Source organism: Uloborus diversus, chromosome 10 (genome assembly GCF_026930045.1).
Source record: "Uloborus diversus isolate 005 chromosome 10, Udiv.v.3.1, whole genome shotgun sequence".
Taxonomy (NCBI): Eukaryota; Metazoa; Arthropoda; class Arachnida; order Araneae; family Uloboridae; genus Uloborus; species Uloborus diversus.
In genome coordinates, this window is record NC_072740.1 from 38,751,221 (window position 1) to 38,759,079 (window position 7,859).

The 7,859-nt window shown below is 31.3% G+C and overlaps 1 protein-coding gene across 1 annotated transcript in view; it reads right to left on the reverse strand.

Moving 5' to 3' along the window:
- Nucleotides 1-6,997, reverse strand: part of LOC129231321 (uncharacterized) — an 89,621-nt gene extending 82,624 nt beyond the window's left edge. The window contains exon 1 of the mRNA XM_054865609.1: nucleotides 6,988-6,997. The gene's annotated coding sequence lies outside the window, so the exon portion shown is untranslated. The remainder of the gene's footprint in view (nucleotides 1-6,987) is intronic.
- Nucleotides 6,998-7,859: the final 862 nt, after the last annotated feature.

The window sequence follows — 7,859 nt, forward strand, 5'->3', positions numbered from 1 at the left end:
TTAGGATTAAAAAGATGACCTTGGGAGGACCATTCATTTAATTTCAAGGAAGCACCAAAAGGCAAATTAGCTGCCTGCTGCTAAATCCATGAAGAGAATTTGTTAATCAACCATAATACTGAGATTTTTAATGATACAATTCCTTTATCTTCTGCACAACTGTTCTTTTTATCCATTGAATAATAATATTATTTACACAAACATTTGGATGGGAGGGGGGGGGGGGGGTTGCTGGTAGTCCCACAGAAGGATAGATGAAGCTGTGCTTCATCTTTCCTTAGTTTAAAATTATTTTTGTGTTTTTCTGTCTTGTAATGCTTCTTAATAGCATTATACCCTTCACAACCGATATGAATCTATCACACACCAAACAGATCTACTGTATTCAAAGTTTTCCTAAAAATGTCTGAAATGCTCAATCACAAAGGGAAGCAGATCTACATGAGGCTTAGTTTTGCAATTTTCATATTCAAAGTATATTTTCAAGAATCATAAAGCTTACATTAAAAAATTACTCCATGATTGCAGGGCCATGAGTGCTTTGAACTTTTATGGGGGGGGGGGGGAACAAATCCCCCCTTAGCAGGCATCATGCTGCCTGCCTTGTCTAGTGGTCAGAGAAGTCTGACTGTGGCCAGGAAGGTCCGGGTCCGAATCCCGGCTCGGGCATGGACGTACTTTCTTTTGTCCTTTCTTTGTGTGAATCTAATGTTATGCTGTGAATAATTGCCTACCCTATAAACTGGTCCTTATGACATGTGTGTACTGTGGAAGTCGGACTTCACACCAAATGACAGTGCGGTTGGAAAAATGAAGCAGCGCACCCCAAATTGCCAGCCTAGCTGGCACATGAGAACAACAGCAGGCATCATGACAATGAAATGATGTACACAAATTCAACTTGATGAAATTACATACTTCAACTTTGTTTCATATACAAATACTACTTTAAAATGCTATGTACTCAATTATTTAAATTTAATATCCCCCCCCCCCCACACACAAAAAAAAAACAGTAATAAACGAAAATAAGCAAAGAATAATCAAAATTAAGTTTGAAAAAACTAAATAAACTCGAATTAAACACAAAAATTATTAATTTTTTAGTTATTTAAATAAAAATTAAAACGTATCATGTCAAAATAACTTCTAATTGTCATAAATATAAAAATATTTATAAGATGCAAAACTATTGAAAGCTCACAGAAGCATATTTTCTCGAACCAAGTTCAATGTTGGCATGTTTCCCATAAAACATTTATTTTCTACTAAATTAAACATAAAACATGCTAATCTAAGGTGGCATATGGGAAAATAACATTCGATTGGGAAAAATATTTCAACATTTACATGATTCGAAAAGATTGAAATTTCAAACACAAAAAGCAATTTTCCACGAAGTCCGAGTAAGTTCAATGTTACCCGTGGTTTCCAAAATAATTCCTTCGTTAATTATTGAAATTAAATGAAAAATATGCTAATCTAAAGTAGCATATGTCAAAATAACTTCCAATTGTGGAACACATCAAAATATTTATAAGATGCAAAAGGATTGAAATTTCAAACGCGAGATGCAATTTTCCGTGAAGTCCGAATAACCTCAATGTTGTCATGGTTTCCAAATTTTTTCCTTCTTTAATTACCAAAATTAAACGAAAAATAAACTAAACTAAGGTAGCATATGTTAAAATAACTTCCAATTGTGGAACACATCAAAATATTTACAAGATGCAAAAGGATTGAAATTTCAAACGTGAGAAGCATTTTTCCGCGAAATCCGAGTAAGTTCAATGTTGCCATGGTTTCAAAAATAATTCCTTCATTAATTATTGAAATTAAACGAAAAATAAGCTAAGCTAAGGTCATGTCAAAATCATTTGGTAAAAAGCATCAAAATATTAACAAGATGCAAAAGGATTGAAATTTCAAACGCGAGAAGCAATTTTCTGCGAAGTCCGAATAAGCTCAATGTTACCATGGTTTCCGAAGTAATTCCTTCGTCAATTATTGAAATTAAACGAAAAATTCGCTAAACTAACGTAGCATATGTCAAAATAACTTCCAATTGTGAAACACATCAAAATATTTACAAGATGCAAAAGGATTGAAATTTCAAACGCGAGAAGCATTTTTCCGCGAAATCCGAGTAAGTTCAATGTTGCCATGGGTTAAAAATATTTCCTTCGTTAATTATTGAAATTAAATGGAAAATAAGCTAATCTATAGCAGCATATGTCAAAATAACTTCCAATTGTGGAACACATTAAAATATTTACAAGATGCAAAAGGATTGAAATTTCAAACGCGAGAAGCATTTTTCCGCGAAATCCGAGTAAGTACAATGTTGCCATGGCTTCCAAAATAATTCCTCCGTTAATTATTGAAATTAAATGAAAAATAAGCTAATCTATATCAGCATATGTCAAAATAACTTCCAATTGTCAAAAACATCAAAATGTTCACAAGATGCAAAAGGATTGAAATTTCAAACGCGAGATGCAATTTTCCGCGAAGTACAAACAAGTTTAATGTTGTCATGGTTTCCAAATTTTTCCCTTCTTTAATTACCAAAATTAAACGAAAAATAAACTAAACTAAGGTAGCAAAATAACCTTTCAAGGTTTTTTTAATGGGCGTACGAACTTGGTTTAACACGCGCTGCGGCGGCGTGTTTGGGTGTACAGTAACTTTTAACGAAATGAAATAACTTTTAAAATGTGATATTTAAGTAAAAACTATGTAAAAGCGGACTAATCAGACTGAAATGTTAAAAAGCGGTCTAAAGCGGACTTTACCATAAAAAAGAACTTTGGCGGGAAAAGCGGACCATTTGGGAGCCCTGCTTAGATAAAATGGCGTCTGCGCGTCGCTCGCGGAAATGTAGTAGCAAAAAGTCGGGGGAAAAGTTAAAAAAAAAAAAGGAAGCGGAAACTGAAAATATAGGAAAATATAGGAATTTACAGGAAAATAGGAACCTTTTTTAGAAATATAGGAAAATATAGGAATATAGGAACGCTGCGATGCCTGTAATGTACAATATGGCTACAGCACAGACTTTATGGATATTTAACCAAAATAAAAGCAATAAGTAACAAAAATCGTAACAGCAAAACCAAACCCTTTACAAAAATTGCTAACGCAGAAGTGAACATTTTTTGTGCAAAATGATAATAATAGGACGTTTTTTAACATGAAAATGTTCATTGCACTTCATGTTCCTCTTTTTTACAGCGTTTATATTTAAAATTAGTGGGAAAAGGTTCCCGATGTTTTCTGAAAGTAAGGACTCGACTTATACGCAGGTTTTTGATTTTTTCAAGATTTTCCTCCTAAAAGTACGGGGGTCGATTTATATGAGAGTATATACGGTATGTAAGTATCATATATATGTTAAGAATGTGTCTACCGGAGAATGGCTTTTGAAACAACAGCCTTATTTTAATCTATCAATCTCATTCACGTTTTTTCTTCTTTTTACCCGGGTATACTGAATTTTCACAAGTAAATTAAATGCTATTTTGGTTTACATCCTGAAATGCGATTTTGAAAGGTGCCTTTGATTTCGCAATTTATTGCACCTTTCTCGTACTTTCAATATGACTATGAGGGTTACATTTAATATTCTTTTGCACAAATGCTCAGAAGAGGAATGCGGGGTAAAAGTGAAACAGTTAGGATGACTCAGCATTTTCAAAATAAACAAATTGGAAATTTGCTTTGAAAATTACAGTACATAAAGAAAGAACATTACATTTTAAAGTGAAACTTGCATTGAAAGTCGAGAATTTTTTATGTTTGGGAGTAAAGTTTAGCTTTCAAAAAAAGAGAAAAAGAAGGATTTTTTTTTTTTCATGGAGCAAAGTGAAAAATAACATTTTTTAATGAAATATGTTTTATTTGATTATAAAAAATATTTTTGATCAAATGATTCAGAAAATAACAGGTTGGAATGAATAAATGAAAATATACTTGAAAAAATAAACAATTAATTTTTAAAAAATAATTAATTGATGCATGTGGACAAAATAAATGATTGAGTAAAAAAGTGAGTGAATAAGAAAATAAGTGAATTACGAAATTAAGGCATGTTAATAAAGTAATTAATAAAGAATATGTACCAGATTTAATAGATGATTGAATTTAATTTAACGAAATTAACTATTTCACTTTGACCCGCATGTACTTGTCTAATTGTACAAAATATTTTAAATACAAATAAGCTTAATATTAACTAAAGAAACATTGCAACCAAATATTCGAAGGTGTCAATTAATATTTAAAATGTTAATTACAAGAACTTTATCATTTAATAATACCAAAAATAATTTTTGACTTACAACAAAATATTACAAATTTTTGAAAATTGTTTGTATTATCATGCTCTATGGTTTTCGGAGGTTTTTTTTTTTTTTTTAACTGGAATATACTACATTTGTTACTACACAGTTAAAATATTACTAGATAGGTGGCGGCCCCGCATTCCCCTATTTACTCATTTATTATTCAATTTTGATGTTACTAATTCCACAACTTATTTTTAAAAATGCTAGCATTACTTTTTATAATTTTACTTCAGGGGCATTTCACACTTTTTATTGACTCTGCACCTCATAAGCATGTTTTAGCTACTCGTGATTGGAACAAAGTATTAATGTGAAACCTTTTTCTTTTGTGAATTATATTATGGTAGCACATGCAATGTAATTACATAATAACAATAAAAAAGCTTTAGATTTGTTTTGAATTTCTAAAAAATGTAGGAATATATATCGCTTGTTGCGGACAAAGACATAGAATTTTTTGACCTAACTATCTGCAAAATTTTTTTGAAAGTAACAACAATTCCTACCAAATAAAGATTGTTTACTACATCTCAGTTTTATCTGTAATACATTTACACACAAAAATTAAAGAGGTAAAAAATATTTTTTCCTTTTTTAATATTTTTTTGCTACAGAACTGCATGTTTATGAAGATGTAACAGACTCTGCATATTTGTCATGTTTGAGAATTGTTTAAATTATTGACCCTATAACGAGGGGCTACTGTATTAGATACCCACTCAAAAAAATTATAACAGAAGCGAGTGACGTAGCATGCACAGGCGGCTCCTATGGAGGGGCAAGGGGGGGGGGGGGACATCTCCCCCTCACTCAAAGTAAAAGAACCTTGACCCTCACTTTTCTGAGTGTAAAAATTAATGATTCATTGAAAAAGGATTTTTTTATAGGGTGGATTGATTTATTTCACAAAAGTAAAACTAAAAATTTCAAATAAATAAACTTTTCTGATCCCTTTTCATAAGAATAAGACTCTAAAATGAAAGAGGAAAGTCTACAATGACCATTTATTCTAATTTTTGATGCCATATTCCACATTTTTAGAAGTTATTAAATCAGTAATATTAAAAGAAGTAGCTCAGATATAGCTGAATTTTACAAAAAAAAAAAAAAAAAAAAAAGCTTCAGGGATGAAGCTTCATGGGGACATCTTTGCTGTGAGAAATGGTTAATATTTTTGAAAAAATAAAGAAATGAAAAAAATTGTTTATACGTGCCTCCTATCCCCCATAGCATGTGATGCTAAAAGTTGTATTTTTGCTGTTTTGAATGCAATTACATACTCTCGTAGCTTTTAAAGGGAAAAAAAATACTGTTTTAAAAAAAATCTTTATTTATATTAACTAAAAAAAAAATGTATTTCAATTTAAAGGAAGGACAAACAACAAAGTACATCAAGAAAAACATTAAAGTCTTGTTTATGTTTATGAGTTATCTTCAGGGGGATTCAAGTGGATATTTTTCCTCAAACATGCATAATTACAGGAATTTGAAAGAAAAACATGGAAAGTTAATGAATCAAAATTAAGTATTCATTTTATCACAGTCAATTAGTACCTTTAGATTTACTCTTTACTTCTGAATAATTTTTTTCTTTTCATTAAAAGCTGAAAGATATTTTCCTAAAGAAAACTTTTACTTTTTCAGTTCATCATGTTTAAATTGAATTTTAAACATTAGTTCTTGAAATTTATCAACATTTTGCAAAAACGCATTGATTAAATCCTTCCACTCAATATACGGTTCTCTAATCGCGATTGAATTTCAGTTCTCTAATAACCTTGAAAACCCAACTTAGAAACAAATTTCATTCAAAAATATAACTTGCAACAACTAAAATTCGATGAAATTACATGAGCGGAAATAGTACTAACAAGTACACAAATACAACATTTTTTTTTTCATTTACCGTTACTATCATCAGAAAGAAAATGTCAATTCTACGCAAGCATCTGACACGCAATTATAAGTCATTCATGAACAAATACATTTGATGACAGGGCATTAAGCATCTTAATTTTTTTACACAAACTACATAACTGGCTTAAATTTTACACAAAATGTTACGACACAATGAACTACATTGACAGAACAATTTACATAATCATGATTGCGAAAAAGAGATTTCGCAAAAGAAAAATTACTGCACAAAACAATCGAAAATACCGACAGACACTTTTCTGATTGAAAACTATGATGAAAAAGGTCAAAGATAGCAAACCATTCTAAAGAGAAAATAAATAATGAGAACAGCATGTGCAATGTATGATCCTGGATAAAGCTATAAAAAGAAAAAAAAATGTCCCAAATAGGATAGACGCTCATGCAAATAACAGATACCCTGTTCAAAAAATAAACAAAATAGTCTTAAAAAACACAATTCAAAAGCTATCATAAACAGCAATTTTCAAAGGCCACAATAGTAACCCACATCAACAATGATCATGTTAATAAACTGTTCTATATAATGAGTCAATAGGTTATATTTTGAGGCGTAAAATGTTGAATGGAAATTTTCATCACAGACAAATATATCGTCATAATTAATTAGATTTCAGTTATTTCCTTTCATTTTCAGCTGTTTTCCATTCCAAAACCAATAATACGCCATATATAACGTCAAAATGAAAGGAAAATTATAACATACCTGTTCCTGATCCGCCATATTACGAAGCTTTCATTTTAAGCTATCAATAACCAAGGAGGCATATGGTATCGATGATAATCATTATCATTTCGATAGAAAATTTAAAAATTAATCGATTCATTTATCGATTATGTGCTCACTGATTTTATTTTAGAGCACGTTCGTTCTTTTGACCATGGAAATGTGTGATGTTTTACACTTTAATCAAAATAATGATGCATAGGTTTTTGTAGAAAAGAAACGAGAGGGGGGGGGGAGGCGTTGAGTTCGAAATTCGGCCGATAGTTTTTTGAAACTGAAGTTCCAGAAAACCAGTTTTAGGCGATGATCTTTCCTCGGAAATACTGTGAAACTAGTTCTCACTATGAAATTAAGACGGAGCTTTGGCGATGTTAAGGGAGAAAAAAAACTTAAGGACCTCCTTTCTCCGCGAAATGGTTAAAAATAAAGTCGTAAAATTGCAATCGCTGATGATCATCTTTGGTAACGTTTGCAGAAAAGACGGGAGTTTAAAATTCTATTCCGCAACTTTTAAATGTTACTGTAATAAAAACGCAATTGGAGACTTGATATTATGGTGTCGTTTCCCGGAAAGGGAGTTTTACAAGCAGGCCCGTCCTTTTTAAAACTTCTTAGGGACAAAGGGTTTGTATTCAATACATTATAATGAAAAAGCACCACGACAAGACATGCAAAAATGCATAACTACATCGTGTTTCTAAAGTCCAGAGGAAGTCAATTTGATCCATAGAGGTAGGAGTACAAGAGGGAGCATGATGTATCCATTGTCGCGTTTGAAGGAAAGAGTTCTTATAGAACTCTTTGGTTTGAAGTAACTGTGAGAGAGTTGGCCATGTTGGGTGGGGAGAAAG